A 23,742-nucleotide genomic window follows, 5' to 3' on the forward strand; every position below is an offset into this window, starting at 1 on the left:
TCATCGTAACAAGAAAATAAAGTTTCTACGATCTGATCGTGGAGGTGAATATTTGAGTTATGAGTTTGGTCTTCATTTGAAACAATACAGAATAGTTTCGCAACTCACGCCACCTGGAACACCACAGCGTAATGGTGTGTCCGAACGTCATAACCGTACTTTACTAGATATGGTGCAATCTATGATGTCTCTTACTGATTTACCGCTATCATTTTGGGGTTATGCTTTAGAGACGACTGCATTCACATTAAATAGGGCACCATCTAAATCCGTTGAGACGACGCCATATGAACTGTGGTTTAGCAAGAAACCTAAGCTATCATTTCTTAAAGTTTGGGGATGCGATGCTTATGTGAAAAAGCTTCAACCTGATAAGCTCGAACCCAAATCGGAGAAATGTGTCTTCATAGGATACCCAAAGGAAACTGTTGGGTACACCTTCTATTACAGATCCGAAGGCAAGATATTCATTGCTAAGAATGGATCCTTTCTAGAAAACGAGTTTCTCTCGAAAGGAGGAAAGTAGAACTTGATGAGGTAATTGTACCTTCTCCCGAATTGGAAAGTAGTTCATCACATAAATCAGTTCCAGTGATTCCTATACCAATTAGTGAGGAAGCTAATGATGATGATCATGAAACTTTAGGTCAAGTTACTACCGAACCTGGTAGGTCAACCAGAGTACGATCCGCACCAGATTGGTACGGTAATCCTGTTTTGTAACAGAGTTATCGGCAACTAGTAGGAGCCATATGGTTGTCACTTTATTGTATGCAATGCAATCGCCCTGTAATTGCTTTACTTTATCACTAAGCGGTAGCGATAGTCGTAGAAGTAATAGTTGGCGAGACGACAACGATGCTATGATGGAGATCAAGGTGTCGCACCAGTGACGATGGTGATCATGACGGTGCTTTGGAGATGGAGATCAAAGGCACAAGATGATGATGGCCATATCATATCACTTCTATTGATTGCATGTGATGTTTATCCTTATGCATCTTATTCTGCTTTGTTTGACGGTAGCATTATAAGATGATCTCTCACTAAATTTCAAGGTAAAAGTGTTCTCCCTGAGTATGCACCGTTGCCAAAGTTCGTCGTGCCGAGACACCATGTGATGGTCGGGTGTGATAAGCTCAACATTCATCTACAACGGGTGTAAGACAGTTTTGCACACGTAGAATACTCGGGTTAGACTTGACGAGCCTGGCATATGCAGATATGGCCTCAGAACACTGAGACCGAAAGGTCGAGCATGAATCATATAGTAGATATGATCAACATAGAGATGTTCACCATTGAAAACTACTCCATCTCACGTGATGATCGGTCATGGTTTAGTTGATATGGATCACGTGATCACTTAGATGATTAGAGGGATGTCTATCTAAGTGGGAGTTCTTAAGTAATATGATTAATTGAACTTTAATTTATCATGAACTTAGTCCTGATAGTATTTGCATAACTATATTGTAGATCAATAGCTCGCGATGTAGCTCCCCGTTTATTTTGATATGTTCCTAGAGAAAAACTAAGTTGAAAGATGTTAGTAGCAATGACGCGGATTGGATCTGTGATCTGAGGATTATCCTCATTGCTGCACAGAAGAATTATGTCCTTGATGCACCACTAGGTGACAGACCGATTGTAGGACCAGATGCCGACATTATGAACGTTTGGCGAGCTCGATATGATGACTACTTGATAGTTTAGTGCACCATGATTTACGGCTTAGAATCGGGGCTTCAAAGACATTTTGAACGCCATGGAGCATATCAGATGTTCCAAGAGTTGAAATTAGTGTTTTAGACTCATGCCCATGTCGAAAGGTACGAGACCTTTGACAAGCACTTTGCCTACAAGATGGAGGAGAATAGCTCAGCTAGTGAGCATGTGCTCAGAATGTCTGAGTACTACAATCACTTGAATCAAGTGGGAGTTAATCTTCCAGATAAGATAGTGATTGACAGAATTCTCTAGTCACTATCACCAAGTTACTGGAACTTCGTGATGAACTATAATATGCAAGGGATAACGGAAACGATTCCCAAGCTCTTCGTGATGCTGAAATCAACGAAGGTAGAAATCAAGAAAAGCATCAAGTGTTGATGGTTGACAAGACCACTAGTTTCAAGAAAAGGGCAAAGGGAAGAAGGGGAACTTCAAGAAGAACGGCAAGCAAGTTGTTTCTCAAGTGAAGAAGCCCAAGTCTAGACCTAAACCTTAGACTAAGTGCTTGTACTGCAAAGGGGCTGGTCACTGGAAGCAGAACTGCCCCAAGTATTTGGCGGATAAGAAGGATGGCAAAGTAAACAAAGGTATATTTGATATACATGTTATTGATGTGTACTTTACTAGTGTTTATAGCAACCCCTCAGTATTTGATACTAGTTCAGTTGCTGAGATTAGTAACTCGAAACGGGAGTTGCATAATGAACAGAGAATAGTTAAGGGTGAACTGACGATGTGTGTTGGAAGTGTTTCCAAGATTGATATGATCATCATTGCACACTCCCTATACTTTCGGGATTAGTGTTGAACCTAAATAAATGTTATTTGGTGTTTGCGTTAAGCATTAATATGATTTGATCATGTTTATTGCAATACGTTTATTCATTTAAAGTCAGAGAATAAATTGTTGTTCTGTTTACATGAATCAAACCTTCAATGGTCATACACCCAAGGTGAATGGTCTATTGAATCTCGATCGTAGTGATACACATATTCATAATATTGAAGCCAAAAGATGCAAAGTTAATAATGATAGTGCAACTTATTTGTGGCACTGCCGTTTAGGTCATATTGGTGTAAAGCGCATGAAGAAAATCCATGCTGATGTGTTTTTGGAATCACTTGATTATGAATCACTTGATGCTTGCGAACCATGCCTCATGGGCAAGATGACTAAGACTCCGTTCTCCAGAACAATGGAGCGAGCAACTGACTTATTGGAAATAATACATATTGATGTATGCGGTCCGATGAGTGTTGAGGCTCGCGGTAGGTATCGTTATTTTCTGACCTTCACAGATGATTTGTGCAGATATGGGTATATCTTCTTGATGAAACATAAATCTGAAACATTTGAAAAGTTCAAACAATTTCAGAGTGAAGTGGAAAATAATCTTAACAAGAAAATAAAGTTTCTACGATCTGATCATGGAGGAAAATATTTGAGTTACGAGTTTGGTCTTCATTTGAATCAATGCAGAATAGTTTGGAGTTACGAGTTACGAGTTGTTGTTTCTTAAAGTTTGGGGTTTGCGATGCTTATGTGAAAAAGTTTCATCCTAATAAGCTCAAACCCAGATCGGAGAAATGTGTCTTCATAGGATACCCAAAGGAGATAGTTGGGTACACCTTCTATCACAGATCCGAACGCAAGACATTCATTGCTAAGAATGGATCCTTTCTAGAGAAGGAGTTTCTCTCGAAAGAAGTGAGTGGGAGGAAAGTAGACCTTGATGAGGTAACTGTACCTGCTCTCTTATTGGAAAGTAGTTCATCACAGAAATCTGTTCCTGTGACTCCTACACCAATTAGTGAGGAAGCTAATGATGATGATCATGTAACTTCGGATCAAGTTACTACCTAACCTCGTAGGTCAACCAGAGTGAGATCCACACCAGAGTGCTACAGTAATCCTGTTCTGGATGTCATGTTACTTGACCATGATGAACCTACGAACTATGAGGAAGCGATGATGAGCCCAGATTCGGCGAAATGGCTTGAGGCCATGAAATCTGAGAAGGGATCCATGTATGAGAACAAAGTATGGACTTTGATTGACTTGCCCGATGACCGGTGAGTCATTAAGAATAAATGGATCTTTAAGAGGAAGACGGATGCTGATAGTAGTGTTACTATCTACAAAGCTCGAATTGTCGCAAAATGTTTTCGACAAGTTCAAGGTGTTAACTACGATGAGATTTTCTCACTCGTATCAATGCTTAAAAGTCTGTCTGAATCATGTTAGCAGTTGCCGCATTTTATGAAATCTGGCAAATGGATGCCAAAACTGTATTCCTTCATGGATTTCTTAAAAGAAGAGTTGTATATGATGCAACCAGAAGGTTTTGTCGATTGGTGCTAACAAAGTGAGCAGGCTCCAGCGATCCATCTATGGACTGGTGCAAGCATCTCGAAGTTGGAATATATGCTTTGATAAAGTGATCAAAGCATATGGTTTTATACAGACTTGCGGTGAAGCCTGTATTTACAAGAAAGTGAGTGGGAGCACTACAACATTTCTGATAAGTATATGTGAATGACATATTATTGATCGGAAATAATGTAGAATTTTCTGGAAAGCATAAAGAAGTGTTCGAAAAGAGTTTTTCAAAGAAAGACCTCGATGGAGCCGCTTACACATTGAGCATCAAGATCTATAGAGATAGATCAAGACGCTTGATAAATTTTTTCAATGAGTACATACCTTGACAAGATTTTGAAGTAGTTCAAAATGGAACAGTCAAAGAAGGAGTTCTTGCCTGTGTTGTAAGGTGTGAAGTTGAGTAAAGACTCAAAACCTGACCACAGCAGAAAATAGAAAGAGAATTAAAAGTCATTCCCTATGCCTCATTCATGGGTTCTATAAAGTATGCTATGCTGTTTACCAGTCCTATTGTATACCTTAGCATCTCTCTGCCAAGGGAGTACAATAGTAATCTAGGAGTAAATCACTGGACAGCGGTCAAAATTATCCTTAGAGGACTAAGGAAATATTCCTCGGTTATGGAGGTGATAAAAAGAGTTCGTCGTAAAGAGTTATGTCGATGCAAGCATTTCACATCGATCTAGATGACTCTAAGTCTCAATCTGGATACATATTGAAAGTGGGAGCAATTAGCTAGAGTAGCTCCGTGTAGAGCATTGTAGACATAGAAATTTGCGAAATACATACAAATCTGAATGTTGCAGACCCGTAGGCTAAACTTCTCTCACAAGCAAAGCATGATCACTCTTTGGGTGTTAATCACATAGCGATGTGAACTAGATTATTGACTCTAGTAAACCCTTTGGGCATTAGTCTCATGGAGATGTGAACTAATCACATAAATATGTGAACTAGATTATTGACTCTAGTGCAAGTGGGAGACTGAAGGGAAAATGCCCTAGAGGCAATAATAAAGCTATTATTTATTTCCTTATATCATGATAAATGTTTATTATTCATGCTAGAATTGTATTAACAGGAAACATGATACATGTGTGAATACATAGACAAACAGAGTGTCACTAGTATGCCTCTACTTGACTAGCTCGTTGATCAAAGATGGTTATGTTTCCTATACATAGACATGAGTTGTCATTTGATTAACATGATCACATCATTAGGAGAATGATGTGATTGACTTGACCCATTCCGTTAGCTTAGCACTTGATCGTTTAGTATGTTGCTATTGCTTTCTTCATGACTTATACATGTTCCCATGACTATGAGATTACGCAACTCCCGTTTACCAGAGGAACACTTTGTGTGCTACCAAACGTCACAACGTAACTGGGTGATTATAAAGGTGCTCCACAGGTGTCTCCGAAGGTACTTGTTGAGTTGGCGTATTTAGAGATTAGGATTTGTCACTCCGATTGTCGGAGAGGTATCTCTGGGCCCACTCGGTAATGCACATCACTATAAGCCTTGCAAGCATTGTAACTAATGAGTTAGTTGTGGGATGATGTATTACGGAATGAGTAAAGAGACTTGCCGGTAATGAGATTGAACTAGGTATTGAGATACCGACGATCGAATCTCGGGCAAGTAACATACCGATGACAAAGGGAACAACGTATGTTGTTATGCGGTTTGACCGATAAAGATCTTCATAGAATATGTGGGAGCCAATATGAGCATCCAGGTTCCGCTATTGGCTATTGACCGGAGACGTGTCTCGGTCATGTCTACATAGTTCTCGAACCCGTAGGGTCCGCACGCTTAAAGTTCGGTGACGATCGGTATTATGAGTTTTTGTGTTTTGATGTACCGAAGGTAGTTCATAGTCCCAGATATGATCACGGACATGACGAGGAGTCTCGAAATGGTCGAGATGTAAATATCGATATATTGGACGACTATGTTCGGACACCGGAAAAGTTCTGGAAGGTTTCAGACATATACCAAAGTACCGGGGGGTTACCGGAACCCCCCGGGGGGCTTAATGGGCCTACATGGGCCTTAGTGGAAATAGAGGGCGGCAAGGGGAGTGTGGGGCGCCCCCAAGGCCCAAACCTAATTGGTTTAGGGCAAGGGGGGGCGGCCCCCTCTTTCCTTCTCCTCCTCTCCCTTTCCTCCCCCCTCCCCTACTCCTACTAGGAAAAGGAGGAGTCCTACTCCTAGTGGGAGTAGGGCTCCCCCTCTTGGCGAACCTCTCCCTGGCCGGACGCCTCCTCCCCCTTGCTCCTTTATATACGGGGGTAGGGGGCACCCCATAGAAACAACAATTGATCATTGATCTCTTAGCCGTGTGCGGTGCCCCCCTCCACCATAATCCACCTCGATCATATCGTAGCGGTGCTTAGGCGAAGCCCTGCGTCGGTAGCATCATCATCACCGTCACCACGCCATCGTGCTTACGAAACTCTCCTATGAAGCTTTGCTGGATCAGAGCTCGCGGGACGTCATCGAGTTGAACGTGTGCTGAACTCGGAGGTGTCATGCGTTTGGTACTTGGATCGGTCGGATCGTGAAGACGTACGACTAGATCAACCGCGTTGTGCTAACGCTTCCGCATTCGGTCTACGAGGGTACGTGGACACACTCTCCCCTCTCGTTGCTATGCATCACCATGATCCTGTGTGTGCGTAGGATTTTTTTTTGAAATTACTACGTTACCCAACATTATGATCATTTACTTTTATTGCTATTGCTTTCTTCATGACTTATACATATTCCTCTGACTATGAGATTATGCAACTCCCGAATACCAGAGGAACACCTTGTGTGCTATCAAATGTCACAACGTAAGTGGGTGATAATAAAGATGCTCTACAGGTGTCTCCGAAGGTGTTTGTTGATTTGGCATAGATCATGATTACGATTTGTCACTCTGAGTATCAGAGAGGTATCTCTGGGCCCTCTCGGTAATGCACATCACTATAAGCCTTGAAAGCAATGTGAATAATGAGTTAGTTGCGGGAAGATGCATTACAGAACGAGTAAAGAGACTTTCTGGTAACGAGATTAAACTCGGTATGTGGATACCGACGATCAAATCTCGGGCAAGTAACATACCGATGACAAAGGGAATGACATATGTTGTTATGCAGTTTGACCAATAAAGATCTTCGTAGAATATGTAGGGGCGAATATGAGCATCCAGGTTCCACTATTGGTTATTGACCGGAGATGTGTCTCGGTCATGTCTACATAGTTCTCGAACCCGTAGGGTCCGCACGCTTAATGTTCGATGATGATTTGTATTATGAGTTATGTGTTTTGGTGACCGAAGTTTGTTCGGAGTCCCGGGTGAGATCACGTTCATGAGGAGAGTCTTGAAATGGTTGAGAGGTAAAGATTGATATATTGGAAGGTTATATACGGACACCGGAATGGTTCCGATAAGGTTCGAGGATTTTTCGGAGTACGAGGAGGTTACCGGAACCCCCCGGGAAAGTTAATGGGCCTAATGGGCCATAGTGGAGGAGAGGAGGCAGGCCACAGGAGGTGGTGCGTGTCCCCCTTGCCCAATCCAAATTGGACAAGGGGAGGGGGAGCGACCCCCTCTTTCCTTCTCCTTCTCCCTCCTTTCCCCTCTCCGTTGGAAGGAAGGGGGGCGAATCCTACTTGGACTAGGAGTCCAAGTAGGACTCCCCCTTGGGCCGGCCACCTCCTCCTCCCCCTTTATATACGGGGACGGGGGGCACCCCAAAGACACACCAAGATTTCTCTTAGCCATGTGCGGTGCCCCCCTCCACAGTTTACTCCTCCGGTCATATCATCATAGTGCTTAGGCGAAGCCCTGCGCGGATCACATCACCATCACCGTCACCACGCCGTCGTGCTGTCGGATCAAGAGCTCGAGGGACGTCATCGAGCTGAACGTGTGCTGAACATGGAGGTGCCGTACATTCGGTACTTGGATCGGTTGGATCGTGAAGATGTTCGACTACATCAACCGCGTTAACCCAATGCTCCCGCTTTCGGTCTACGAGGGTACATGGACACACTCTCCCCGTCTCGTTTCTATGCATCTCCTAGATAGATCTTGAGTGTTCGTAGGATTTTTTTTTGAAATTGCATGCTATGTTCCCCAACACTCCCCGCTGTTCTCTTGATACACGTCTTGGCAATAAACATAGAGGATGTGTACCTGGAGAACAATAGGGAGGCGCAGACGAAATTATGCGTCGGATCCGGAGCAGAGCATATGGGAAAATGAACCCAATCTACACATACTCGGGCTGCCCATGGATAACGTTGGACAATTAAAAATAATCACGGTTATAAATATGCAAATGCGTGCATATTCATAACTGCAACCCTTTCGAATGGGAGACACATACTGTTCACGCATACTGATGATTGAAGACACCTATAGCTAGAAAGTTCATCGGCACGAAGACCGAAACAAAGCAAATAATGAAGGGGGGAGGAGGAGATGTCATTTCTTCTTCTTCTTCTTCTTGTGATGAAGAGATATCTCTGAGCCCTCTCAGTAATACAACATTACAAGGAGCTTGCAAGCATGTGACTAGTGAGTTTAGTCACATGATCTTGTATTACAAAACAAGTAAAAATACTTGCCGGTAACGAGATTGAACTAGGTATGGAGATACCGACGATCGAATCTCGGGCAAGTAACATATCGCCGGAGAAAGAGAATTGTATACAGGATTAACTAAATCCCTGACATTGTGGTTCAACCGATAAATATCTTCGTGGAAAATATAGGAATCAATATGGGCATCTAGGTCCCGCTATTGGTTATTGACCGGAGAGGTGTCTCGGTCATGTCTACATGATTACCGAACCCATAGGGTCGCATGCTTAGCGATCGGTAGCACTATGGTAATGTTGAGGTATTAATAGTGGAAAGTCTGAATTTAGTTCGGAGTCCCAGATTGGATCCGGGACATCACAAGGAGCTCCAGAATGGTCCGGAGGTAAAGATTTATATATGGGAAGTCATATTCAGGGTTCTAGAAAAGTTCAGGAATTTTCAATAGAGTACCAGGAAGGTTCTAGAAGGTTCCCGGGGTTCCATCGTGCGGGATGGAAGGACCAACATGGACCGAGGGGTGGGGCTACAACCCACATGGGCTGGACACACCATTCCCCAAGGCACGTGTCATTTAAATCTAGAGATAAGGTCTCATTAGTTATCTCTAAATTTAAAGGGTTGAATCTAGAGATAAGATGTTATCTCCAAGTTTAAAGGTATTTCTCCCTTGTGGCCGGCCCTAGGAGGGCTTTGGACACCCTTCCCTGCCCCCTAGCCTATATATAGACAAGGGAGGTGCATGGGAGCAGCCACCCCTTGATCCTTGCCCATTGCCTCTCCCAACTTTTCTCACGTTTCTCTGGTATGTGCTTGGCGAAGCCCTGCCAGAATTCCGCTACCACCACCACCTTGCCGTCGGGATGGTCCTGATCTCATCTACCTCCTCTCCCTTACTTGCTGGACCAAGAAGGGGAGGATGCCATCGAGATGAACATGTGCTAATCTCGGAGGTGTCATCCGTTCAACACTAGATCGGATTGGATCGTGAAGAGTGTGACTACATCAACCCCGTTACATATGCTCACTTTCGGTCTACAAGGGTACGTAGACTCGCTCCCCTCTCATTGCTATGCATCTCATAGATTAGATCTTTGTAGTTTCGTAGGATTTTTTATTTTCATGCAACGTTCCCCATAAGCTTTGCTAGTTAAACAAGATATTAAAAATAATATGATTTTTTTGTATTTTGAAATACATAATAAATAAAAATAGAAGTTGTTAGGACCGAGAGTATATCGACCAGAGAGGGGTGAACGGGAAATTTAGAATTTCTTTTGAAACTTCAAATCTGTCAAGACAAAACAACGGAAGTAGAATTGGAACATGAACACTGAAAATAAATAAGCACATGCACACGAAGAGAAATGAACTAAATAGAAAGAACTATGCAAAGCTTTCGATAAAAGCAATGATAATCTTTTGAGTGCAGTAAGAGAGAACTTTCACGATGACAATGGTGACACAAAAGGAAGAGAAGATAAACACATAAACTGAAAAATATGAACTAGACAAAATAATATAAACACTAACTCTAGTAGTAAGATGTTCATCAGAGAATAACTTACTTGAATAACAAAGTAACACCAGAGGATAAACAAATGAGCATACAAACAGACAACTTTGAGAACAACAAATTGAAATACACTATACAACATAGTCATGGCACAGATAATGAATAGAGGCGCCGATAAATGATCAGAGGAATATCTATCGAGACAGAGCACTAAACATAAACTACGGAAAGTAATGCAGTAGAATAGAATTGATCGGTGGTGCTCGATGGCGAAATATGATTTGGTAAATCAGTTCACTCTTCGGCAAAGAGCTACGTCTGATTGGAGGGACCTGTGATTGAACACAGGATCAAACCTATCTCCATCCTATTCTCCTTCAACATGAAGCGGACCAGACTTTGGTTGATTTCACTCGGGGTAGATACTTATCGGCTATCTCCAAACCTTCGACAGACTTGCTTCGTGAACCACAATTAATCTTGGTTGTTGAATACTTTGCTTGGTGGAGGCAATTATTCTTCAACACTCAAGCCTTCATCCATCCGTGTATGCATCTCTCAAGAGTAAAAGGTACAAAAACTCTCAACTCAGATCTATTGTGATGCTCAACCACTATCTAAGTTTTGGCTCTTGATTTTCACTCGGTGGATCTTAAACTCAAATCTCTCGAGAGGGGTGCTCAATCAACCTTCTCAGAATCTCAAGTGGAGCTGCCAATGAAAAATGTTGGAGTAGGGTGGCTATTTATAGTCGCAGCCTTCCCAGATGGGAAATGACCATTTAGGACACGCGGTCCAGCCAATGACCAACCGACAAGTTTCCAACAGTCAGTTTTTGAGCACAACACAACTTTAGTTGAGGAACAAGTAAAGCTGACTCCTCGGTTCGAAAGATATCTCTCATAGTCCAAAGAACAATGTCTCTCACTGCCGAGTAAAACTTTGGAGCACAAAGAGATTTTATCAATCTTTCATAGGTTTCGGCTAAGCATCACAACAGACTTAAATCTCGAATACCTATACCCTCTTAATAGTATGGTGGTCCTATGGCTCAAATATGAGAAAGAAGAACAACAAAACAAATACTACATCTTTGCTTCGCCTTCAATCTTCTCGACTACAGTCATTCTTCTTTGGACACACCAGACAAAAATTGCTTTGAGTCAGCAATATCTTAAGGGGTCAACTCCGTCACAGAATCTTCTCGGTATGTTTCCTCTCGAAATATAGTTCTCTCTTCTCTACAACGCAGGTACTTCTCGGTGAAGTTCTTCAAACTTATCATTAGAATGTAGCATTCTTCTCAATATGTTAGGGGCCATTTCTCTCTATGTGTACTAGCAAATAAATCAGTCCCTTACTGTTTCTGACAACATTCTCCAAAACCCAAGGGGGCAAGTCATTGCAGCAAGAGAAGTGTAAGTAAAAATTGTTGGAAGTGTTTTCTTATGCTATAAACCAGACCGTGGTTCCTAGGTTCACTAAGAGTAACTCTACATAAGTTAAAAGTGTGCAAGTAACACGGAAATAGAAAAGGAAGTGAAATATCTCGTGTTGATGCTATTGTATGTAATATGTTGATTTTATACAGGCAGTGTTTCCATAAATCTATAGATTAAACCCTCACTAGCTAGTAATCCGCTCTTCGATTGAGATTCTCTTTGCATCATCCAAGTTTTACGTGCATCTATTACCTCCTTTGTGAGTTTTGGATGGTTAATGATAGTTAAGAGACTAATATGTATGCGAGTATACACACGTGAAAGTCCTTGATGATTTGGCTTAACCAGTGGGTGATGACCCCTAAAAATGTTGTGAGAACATTGAAGTCTCTGGAATGCCACATGAAGAATTGAAGCTTGAAGAATAATTTGTTAGTTTCTTTTATTCTTCACTAAGTCATAGGGAGGGGGGTCTATGTGAAGCAAGATCAAAATCTTCAAGTGTGTGTTCAAGCATAACCTATTACTTTAGAGAGTGAATACTTGAACATCTCATTGCAAGCGATTCTTTTAGCTCTAATGTCAAAGTTCATACTTCGAGACACGGGTTAAATTCATCTCTAAGGAGTGGGGTGACTTGCCCCTCAAGTCAATACAAGTGCGCTAGTGTTTGAAATTCCGATAGTTTCAACATGTCAACACGCCTATGGGCGCCCCCCTCAGAACAATCATATTGGCCCTAACGGGTTTTTGTTCTAGCTGTAAATAGCCCCCTACCCCAACCATTTGTGGTTGGCTGCTCCGCATGAATTGAGACAAGTGTTTATGTGAGCAACCCTCTCGCACCGAAGTGAACTAACCCCAGATGAGGAAAAACAACCAGAGCCAAAAAACCGAATTATGCTTGAGCATCACCGAAGAAATCTGATTAAGCTTAGATCAGACTTGTTACTCTTGAGAATTGTGGACCCTCTAGGCGCCATTCAGGCATCCGAAGTGTGGATTTACCGTAGAACAACATGTTTGAGTAGTACCTCTAGCTGGCATTGCGGAACTCATTCGCCAACCATGTCTAGTTTGTGTGCCACCCGTGTTGATAACCCACAAGTATAGGGGATCACAACAGTTTTCGAGGGTAGAGTATTCAACACAAATTTATAAATTCGACATAAGGGGAGGCAAAGAATATTTGAAGGTATTAGCAGCTGAGTTGTCAATTCAACCACACCTGGAGATTAATTATCTGCAGCAAAGTGAACAGTAGCAAAGTAGTATGATAGTTTTGATAATAGTGAATGCAGCCATAGTAACGATAACAGTGATAGCAGTAAGTTTGTAGCAAGTGCAACAGTGATGATAGCAGTAGTAACTTAGCAAGAACAATATAAGATAAATTTTTAGGCATTGGATCGGTGACTTGTTGGATGATATTCATCATGAGACAGTTATAACCTACGGCGATACGGCACTAGCTCTAGTTCGTCAATATAATGTAGGCATGTATTCTGTAAATAGTCATACGTGCTTATGGAAAGAACTTGCATGACATCTTTTTTCCTACCCTCCCATGGCAGAGGGGTCCATATTGGGAACTAAGGGATATTAAGGCCTCCTTTTAATAGAGAACCGGAACAAAGCATTAACACATAGTGAATACATGAACTCCTCAAACTACGGTCATCACCGGGAGTGGTCCCGGCTATTGTCACTCCGGGGTTGTCGGATCATAACACGTAGTAGGTGACTATAACTTGCAAGATCGGATCTAGAACATGGATATGATGGTGATAACATAAACGGTTCAGATCTGAAATCATGGCACCCGGGCACAAAGTGACAAGCATTAAGCATGGCAAAGTCATAGAAACATCAATCTAAGAACATAGTGGATACTAGGGATCAAGCCCTAACAAAACTAACTCGATTACATGATGAATCTCATCCAACTCCTCACCAACCAGCGAGCCTACGAAGGAATTACTCACTCCCGGTGGGGACCATCATGGAATTGGCGATGGAGAAGGGTTGGTGATGACGAAGAACGAAGATCCCCCTCTCTGGAGCCCCAAACGGACTCTAGATCTGGTCTCCCGGTGAAGAACAGGAGGTGACGGTGGCTCTGTCTCATGGATCATGATAATTCTTTCTCCCTGATTTTTTTCCTAGAAAAATAGGTATTTATGGAGTTGGAATCAGGGTCTGCGGGGCCACCAGGTGGGGATAACCCACCTGGGCGCGCCTGGTCAGGGGGCGCTGTAACGCCCTCGATGCGGGTATATCTCCCACGTGTCGAAGCACGATTTAGAGGCATAACCGCATTGAAAGCAATCTCGCAAGTGAGGTAATCTTCACACAACCCATGTAATACATAGGGGAAAGAGATACATAGTTGGCTTACAATCACCACTTCTCACAATACATGAATAAAGCATTACATCATCCAGATACACACAAGGTCCGACTACGGAACCCAAAATAAAAGAAGACTACCTCAAAAGCTACACAGATCCCCGATCGTCCCAACTGGGCTCCACTACTGATCAACTGGAAATGGAACAACATAAAGAACACGATCTTCATCGAGCTCCGCCTTGAGCTCGGTTGCGTCACCTGCATGGTTTCATCGGCACCTGCAAACTGGTTTTGGAAGTATCTGTGAGTCACGGGGACTCAACAATCTCACACCCTCACGATCAAGACTATTTAAGCTTATAGGTAGGGGTAAAAAGGTATGAGGTGGAGCTGCAACAAGCGACTAGCATATTTGGTGTCTAACATACGCAAAAGAGAGCGAGAAGAGAAGGCAAAGCACAGTCGAACAACTATGATCAAGAAGTGATCCTAAAACAACCTACGTCAAACATAACTCCAACACCGTGTTCACTTCCCGGACTCCGCCGGAAAGAGACCATCACGGCTACACACGCGGTAGATGCATTTTAATTAAGTTAAATTTCAGGTTTTCTACAACCAGACATTAACAAATTCCCATCTGCCCATAACCGCGGGCACGGCTTTCGAAAGTTCAAATCCCTGCAGGGGTGTCCCAACTTAGCCCATAACAAGCTCTCACGGTCAACGAAGGATATTCCTTCTCCCAAGACAATCCAATCAGACTCGGCATCCCGGTTACAAGACATCCTCGACAATGGTAAAATAAGTCCAGCAAGATCATCCGATGCGCCGACATCCTGATATGAGCTGCACATATCTCGTTCTCAGGGCAACACCGGATGAGTGCTCCGTACAACTAAAACCAGCCCTCAAGTTTCCCCGAGGTGGCGCTGCAAAGGACTCTAGTTCGGACCAACACTTAGACAAGCACTGGCTTGGGGGGGGGGTTAAAATAAGATGACCCTCGGGATGTGTGACTCCCAAGGGAAAAAGGCTAGGTGGTGAATGGTAAAACCAAGGTTGGGCCTTGCTGGAGGAGTTTTATTCAAAGCGAACTGTCAAGGGGTTCCCATTATAACCCAACCGTGTAAGGAACGCAAAATCCGGGAACATAACACCCACCCTTTGCCAAGTATATAGATGCATTAATATAAATAAGAGATATTGTGATATCTCAACAAATATCCATGTTCCAACAAGGAACAAACTCCAATCTTCACCAGCAACTAACAACGCTATAAGAGGGGCTGAGCAAAGTGGTAACGTAGCCAAACAACGGTTTGCTAGGACAAGGTGGGTTAGGGGCTTGGCTTAACAATATGGGAGGCATGATAAGCAAGTGGTAGGTATCGCAGCATGAGCATAGCAAAAGAGCGAGCAACTAGCAAGCAAAGATAGAAGTGATTTCGAGGGTATGGTCATCTTGCCTGAGATCCCACAAGGAAGAAGAACGAGTCCATGAAGAAGACAAACGGACGTAGTCGAACGAATCCTCACAAATGCAACGTTAACGGAACCAACCCGAAGAAGCAACATCGGAAAGAAGCAAACAACATAGTAGACAATGACCACATAAGCATGACATGATGCACAACCAAATATGATGCATGTCCGGATTAATGAGGCATGGCATGGCAAAGTGCTCAAGCAATTCTACAAATTAAGTGGAGATCAATATGCAACGAGTTGCATATTGATGGAACACCACATGACTTATTTAGTTCGATCTCGTTTATGTACTCAACAATATTCAATGTTGTTTAGCATGGCAAGAGGTGAAGCATAATGAAAACTACCTAGCTAGGCAAATTTAAATGAGGCCGGAAACAACAAGCAACAAGTCCAGAAAGTCCTCATGTGCAAATTTTAAGGTTTGGTACTGTTCTGCCCTAAACACAATTTTAGAGTTATTAAACATGCAAAGTAAAGCCACCATGATAAACTAGGCATTTTTCTACCCCATTTACATATAAAGTTTATTAAGTTTGGAGCTACGGTTATTTAGTTATGAAATAAAACATTTTAACGAGTTATTTAAGCAAATTTAAACAAACGACATTTTAAACATTTTAAACATAGATGAAAGTGGCAAATTATTAATCTACACAAAATTCTAAGCAAGTTTCATTTTTAAAGTTTTTACATATGATGTACAGTTTGTGAGTAATGAAATGCATGAAGTTTAGGGGCTGATCTGCTAAAGTGCAATTCCCTGGAAATTGATAAAATCGCAGCTAAGGAAAAAACCTATGCAGGCTGAAAACGCTGGGCGCTGGGCTTTGGGTGGCTCACCATGGGCTTTGGCCCAACTGGAGAGGAAGGATGCCGGTTGCTGGGCCTACAGCGGTGTGGCCTAGTTCGGTGGATCTAGAGGTCGATGGGCCACTCCAGATCGAGGCGACTCCAGATCGAGGCGAGGCCGGCCTAGGAGAAGTCAACACGGGCGAGGTGTTCGCTCTCTCGAAGGAAACAGAGGATGCAGCGCCAGGGGCCGAGGCGATGCAGTCAACGGCGCGGGGTGGTTGAAGTGGCTGCAGTTGCCGCACGTTGCAGAGGAGATGTGGCGTGGCGAGGAACTTGCAGCGGCGGGCGCCACGCTGGAGAGGAGGCGGGCTTGGCGAGGACGAGGGCGGCAAAGGAGCAGGAGGCTGACGAGGTCCCGTACGGGCGGCTTCGCGGATCCATCGGGGACGAACGGGTGACAGCGCGCACGTCGAGGACGCGACCAGGGATGGGGTTCCTGCCCAGTGAAGAGAGAGCAGAGAGATGAATCACAGAAAGAAGAAAAGGAAGTGAAGAGAGCAAGGGAGACGGGGTGCGGCACGGGCCTACTGGATGTGGTCGTCGGCGGCGAGGTGCAAGGTTGCGATTCGGAGGAGCTCGAGATCGAGGGGCTCTGGCGATGAGGATAGCTTGGCTGGTGGTGTCCACGAGCTGCAGCGGCAGTCGGGCAGAGGCAAGGCGGTGGTGTCGAGATCCGGGCATGGGGGTTCCGTTCCCGGCACCGAAATGGAGGTGGGGCGCACCGGCGAGGAGAGGAGCGCTCGGGCGCTGCTGCTTCCTGGGGGTGGAGCGCCGGGCAGGGGCCGAGGAAGGAGGTGGGTGCATCGGGATGGAGGGTTGGTCAGGCATGGAAAGAGAGGAGCAGGTGGATCGGGCAGAGATCCCGATGAGGAGGAGATAGGAAGAGTGGCGGCGGCAGCTAGGGGGATCCCTAGAAACTAGGGATTTGGTCTCGGGTTAGACTAATATATATAGCGAGTAGGATAGGTTAGGGCCTAACTCGTCCCTCCGATCGTAATCGGACGGTCAGGAAAAATAGGCTAGGGAGTCCAAATGAGAAAACGGAGACGTTTTGTAGACGTTTGGGGATGATCCGGACACAATGGTGATGACTCCCCGGGTCGGGTTCGGGACAACTTCCGGACGCGTGCGAGGGGTTCGATGCACTGTGCAAAGAGGGGTAGGCTGGGCCTAGGTGGACTGTGGAGAGCGGGTTGATCTGAGAGAAGAGGGGAGAGGTGCAGCCCAGCACGGTTTCCAGAGATCGAAAACGTCCGACGTTTTGACCGACTATAATGCTGTTATAGTTATCCGTTGGGGCGTCAAACGGACTCCGAATGCGATGAAACTTGACGGACGGTCTATCTACACTGTAATAAGACCGCACGCCAACTTTCATCCCATTCCGAGAACATCTTCCGGCCACTTATAAAATAATATTCCGGACGTGCCGCGGGCGCGTGCAAGTGTGGTTGACCTCGGAACGGACAACGGACGGAACTGGGGGAACTCGGACAGATGCAAGTTTTGAAAACATGCAGATGCAATGCACATGATGACATGGCAAGAAGCAGCACACAAGCAAATGACAAGACAACAACAGCAAATAACTGGAAGACACCTGGCGCAACGGTCTCGGGGCGTTACAACACTCCACCACTACGAGAGGATCTCGTCCCGAGATCTAGGATGGCACCGGAGGGAAAAGGAAGAGGAATATAAGAGGTAAAACTAAGTTGCTTCTTTGACAAACGAGTGAAACCAAGGAACCTTGAAAAGTTGAACAAATTGAAATAAAGAATACAACGGAGATGAACAAAGTTGAAAGCACTCCGTTAAGAAAGAGGAATAAGAAAGAACCGATTCGGGTAGCACTCCGATTGAGAAGGGAGGCAAAAACTTGATAGGATGAAAAGGACTTGAGCAGAGGGCACAACACTCCGGTTACAAGGATAAGCATGAAAAGATCATGATCTTCACAATTCGAGATGATGACTGAAAAGAGTAACAACACAATGCCTCCGGAACGAAATAATAGAAGATGGATCGTTGGAACAAAAGAACGGAGAAGAAAACAACATCTTCTACCTCGGATGAGCTTGAAAAGCATCTTTAGGAGAAGGTTCGAACGGAATTGTTGGAAAACCAACAACGAAAAGAATAAGCTTGTAGTGGGCTTATGGAAAACATCCCAAAACTATGAGGTAAAATTCTGCCACTAACAAGACGAGAAACTTATATCCCCGGGAGGATAAATGAAGAACTTGGGTTATTTATAAGCACCATAGATAGCAACAATCCTTAGGGAAGGCTTTAGGTGAAATATAACCCAAGATAACTCCAAAGAAGAGATTGATGGATTTAAAATACCTCATTCTTAACAACATGTGAATCATGAAACATGAACTCAAATTATCAAGAATGACATAATACCACCTCCAAAGATATGGAAAAAAGAATTGCACTCCGGATAGCAAGATGAAGAATGCTTGAGCTCCTCTGAAAAGAATCTTGATGAACACTTCGAGAATGAATTAAATCCTTTATGAACTATCATGTAAAACATCCATGAAGAACTCCGGTAACAAAAAGGATGATGAAGACGGAAGGAAAAAGAAGTTGAAAACACAAGATGAAGCCTTGAAATGATTTAGATGGATCTCCGCGATGAGATAAAATGGAAACTTGGAACTCCAGAAAAGAAAGATGAGCAAAAGAAACCAAGAATTTTGGATGAACCTCCGGAATAAAGAATTAATCACTTGGATGAAACAATAATAAGAATTACATTATGCTTATCGTTCACCAATTAAATTGATGACAATCAACGGATTTGACATATTACTTATTCTCGTAGAAAAAATTAAGAGAGATATAACATAAACTTGAGAATGTCTTCCATGAACCACCGGTAGGATGAAACAACGAATGAATTAATATGATAACCATGGAAGAGAATCTTGAACGAACCACCGTAAGAATTGGAAATGAACGAAGTAAAGATAAAGAAACATCGGGAAGAATTATAAAAAGAATGAAGATACTTGAGAGAATTTAGATACATGTGAACGAAGAGATGACGAGATGATTAGAGAATACTTGAATGATGCACCGGTAAGATTTGGACAACGAGAGCTGAAAGATGGAATGAATAAATATTAGATAATGGGCTCCGGATAATCAAACTGAAAAGAATCTTGAATTGCTCCGGATAGGTGAAAAGAAATCTCACAATCGAAAACAATTGTGAGAGGATGGCATAACTCTAGAACCACGAATCTTTGATAGAACGAAACAAGATTCAAGGGAAAACTTTTATTCGGTCTTCAAAAGCAGAGAATGACGATGGGAAACACCACCAGAATTGTTGAGGCACTCCGGAATGAAAAAAAAATTAGGAAGATTGAACCAATGATGAAAGAATATGAAGGATCTTGGAGAAGGCATTTGACTGATGATAATTCATTCTTACGTCAAACTTTGAAATGAATTTGAGAAGCTTCGGGAGAATAAGAAGAGTCAGGTAAGATCCTGGAAAAAGACCTGTGGGTTAGGGCCCACTCAAAGAAACACCATTGAAAAGGTCGCTTGGAAGATAGATTGCACCGGTTGAATTAAAAGACTTGAATGAGAGAACATCCTCGAAAGATCTTGAACGAATGCAGAGTGGAAACACGAATCTTCGAGATATCTTGAGCACTCCAGAACAATTGAATAGCGAGAAATGGATGAATATGAGGAGCACCGGCAAGAGAAGGTATTTGAAACGAGGAAAAGGGATATGATCAACACCAAAAGCTTGAATTGGATCCACCGGAGAAGAAAAGAATGAAGAATGACGAACTTGAAGCTCCGTTAGAATCTTCATGAGAATCACCGGATACGAACATTGACGGAAAAGAATGGAGAGACTTCTCATCAATAAGATGGATACTTGATTAAGATATATGAGTCCTTGAAGAAAAAGGGTGGGAGGGCGGGAAAACAAAGACAACTTAGGATGGATGAGACAAACAATGTTGAGAAGACTTTGAGTTGATCTTGCGGATGTTGAAAAGAACGGATCCACTTGAAGAGAGACACGTCAGTTCAAAAGAATTGACATGACAATCTCAATAAACGAGAAGGATTAGTATTCACATAGGAATATGAGAACACCACTTATGAAGGTACAGAGTCAACACTTGACATAGAAGCAACTCGAATACCGCAACTCAAAACAAAACAAAGGATTGGCTAGGAAAATAAGCCGAAACAAACATATGATAGAGATTTCGTCCGAAGTTTTTGTGGTGGGGCCTACACGGGCTCGATCGTACATCGCCATCATGTACAATGCAGTGCACATGACATACGAAGCGTCCCCGAGTCAGCATAGCCAAGGACTCTTTAAGACACAACGAGACCATTGTAAAACCAACCGTGGATAGGCGGACCACTAGACGTCGAACCCCAATTTCATATCATACATCTGTCGAAAAGATATCCTAGGAGCTACTTGAATTCCCACTTATAAACTCCCGAAATTCTCCCGGTTATGCAATCAGGTGTTGGGGATACAGGGGAAGCATAATATCTCACCCAAAACTAGCAAATCCTACATCCAGCTGTATCCATCCTTCAACACATAACCAAGAAACCTTCGAAAATAATTTACCTCAACCTTCAAAAAGCATCCGTTATACGAGTTATGGAAATACTCCCGAACTCCCACCCCAGTACTGGGTGGCGTCGAGGTTATCTCACCAACAACTGCATAAAAGAGATTTTCGATGTCGGCGAAACTCAAGTATTCCAGAACTGCAACGATAAAATTGTGACGACAACACCTCGGAGCTCAACTCCCCGGGACGCTGCCACAACCCCTAAATGTCAGGAGGCACCAAGAACAATGTTCTCGTCACAAAACCATCAGGACGATTCCAAGATACCTGCGTGATCCTAATTTTTTTAGTGAAATTTGAGAAGAGAAGAGTCAAAACTCTACGTCAAGATGCCTCACCAGAGCGACGAAGGGACTGAGGAGTAAAAAGAATCCTACTCTCCGATATATATAATCCTAAATGACTCAAAACATTTTTCTAGACTCAACAACGCCAGCGGTTCGATCAAGCAGGGGGGCTCCTAAAGTCGGGGAAGGCACTGATACCAACTTGTAACGCCCTCGATGCGGCTATATCTCCCACGTGTCGAAGCATGACTTAGAGGCATAACCGCATTGAAAGCAATGTCGCAAGTGAGGAAATCTTCACACAACCCATGTAATACATAAGGGAAAGAGATACATAGTTGGCTTACAATCGCCACTTCACACAATACATGAATAAAGCATTACATCATCCAGATACACACAAGGTCCGACTACGGAACCCAAAATAAAAGAAGACTACCTCAAAAGCTACACAGATCCCCGATCGTCCCAACTGGGCTCCACTAATGATCAACTGGAAACGGAACAACATAAAGAACACGATCTTCATCGAGCTCTGCCTTGAGCTCGGTTGCATCACCTGCATGGTTTCATCGGCACCTGCAAACTGTTTTTGGAAGTATATGTGAGTCACGGGGACTCAGCAATCTCACACCCTCGCGATCAAGACTATTTAAGCTTATAGGTAGGGGTAAAAAGGTATGAGGTGGAGCTGCAGCAAGCGACTAGCATATTTGGTGGCTAACATACGCAAAAGAGAGCGAGAAGAGAAGGCAAAGCACGGCCGAACAACTATGATCAAGAAGTGATCCTACAACAACCTACGTCAAACATAACTCCAACACCGTGTTCACTTCCCGGACTCCGTCGGAAAGAGACCATCACGGCTACACATGCGGTAGATGCATTTTAATTAAGTTAAATTTCAGGTTTTCTACAACCGCACATTAACAAATTCCCATCTGCCCATAACCGCGGGCACGGCTTTCGAAAGTTCAAATCCCTGCAGGGCTGTCCCAACTTAGCCCATCACAAGCTCTCACGGTCAACGAAGGATATTCCTTCTCCCAAGACAATCCGATCAGACTCGGCATCTCGGTTACAAGACATCCTCGACAATGGTAAAACAAGTCCAGCAAGATCGTCCGATGCGCCGACATCCTGATAGGAGCTGCACATATCTCGTTCTCAGGGCAACACCGGATGAGCTCTCTATACAACTAAAACCAGCCCTCAAGTTTCCCCGAGGTGGCGCTGCAAAGGACTCTAGTTCGGACCAACACTTAGACAAGCACTGGCTTGGGGGGGGGGTTAAAATAAGATGACCCTCGGGATGCGCAACTCCCAAGGGAAAAAGGCTAGGTGGCGAATGGTAAAACCAAGGTTGGGCCTTCCTGGAGGAGTTTTATTCAAAGCAAACTGTCAAGGGGTTCCCATTATAACCCAACCATGTAAGGAACGCAAAATCCGGGAACATAACACCGATATGACGGAAACTAGGGCGGCAAGAGTGGAACAAAGCACCAGGCATAAGGCCGAGCCTTCCACCCTTTGCCAAGTATATAGATGCATTACTATAAATAAGACATATTGTGATATCCCAACAAATATCCATGTTCCAACAAGGAACAAACTCCAATCTTCACCTGCAACTAACAACGCTATAAGAGGGGCTGAGCAAAGCGGTAACATAGCCAAACAACGGTTTGCTAGGACAAGGTGGTTTAGGGGCTTGGCTTAACAATATGGGAGGCATGATAAGCAAGTGGTAGGTATCGCAGCATGGGCATAGAAAAAGAGCGAGCAACTAGCAAGCAAAGATAGAAGTGATTTCAAGGGTATGAGCATCTTGCTTGAGATCCCGCAAGGAAGAAGAACGAGTCCATGAAGAAGACAAACGGACGTAGTCGAACGAATCCTCACAAACGCAACGTTAACGGAACTAACCCGAAGAAGCAACACCGGAAAGAAGCAAACAACATAGTAAACAACCACCACATAAGCATGACATGATGCACAACCAAGTATGATGCATGTACGGATTAATGAGGCATGGCATGGCAAAGTGCACAAGCAATTCTACGAATTAAGTGGAGATCAATATGCAACGAGTTGCATATTGATGGAAAACCACATGACTTATTTAGTTCGATCTCATTTATGTACTCAACAATATTCAATGTTGTTTAGCATGGCAAGAGGTGAAGCATAATGAAAACTACCTAGCTAGGCAAACTTAAATGAGGCCGGAAACAACAAGCAACAAGTCCGGAAACTCCTCATGTGCAAATTTTAAGGTTTGGTACTGTTCTGCCCTAAACACAATTTTAGAGTTATTAAACATGCAAAGTAAAGCCACCATGATAAACTAGGCATTTTTGTACCCCATTTACATATAAAATTTATTAAGTTTGGAGCTACGGTTATTTAGTTATGAAATAAAACATTTTAACGAGT

This window comes from Triticum urartu, chromosome 3 (assembly GCF_003073215.2).
Source record: "Triticum urartu cultivar G1812 chromosome 3, Tu2.1, whole genome shotgun sequence".
Classification (NCBI taxonomy): Eukaryota; Viridiplantae; Streptophyta; class Magnoliopsida; order Poales; family Poaceae; genus Triticum; species Triticum urartu.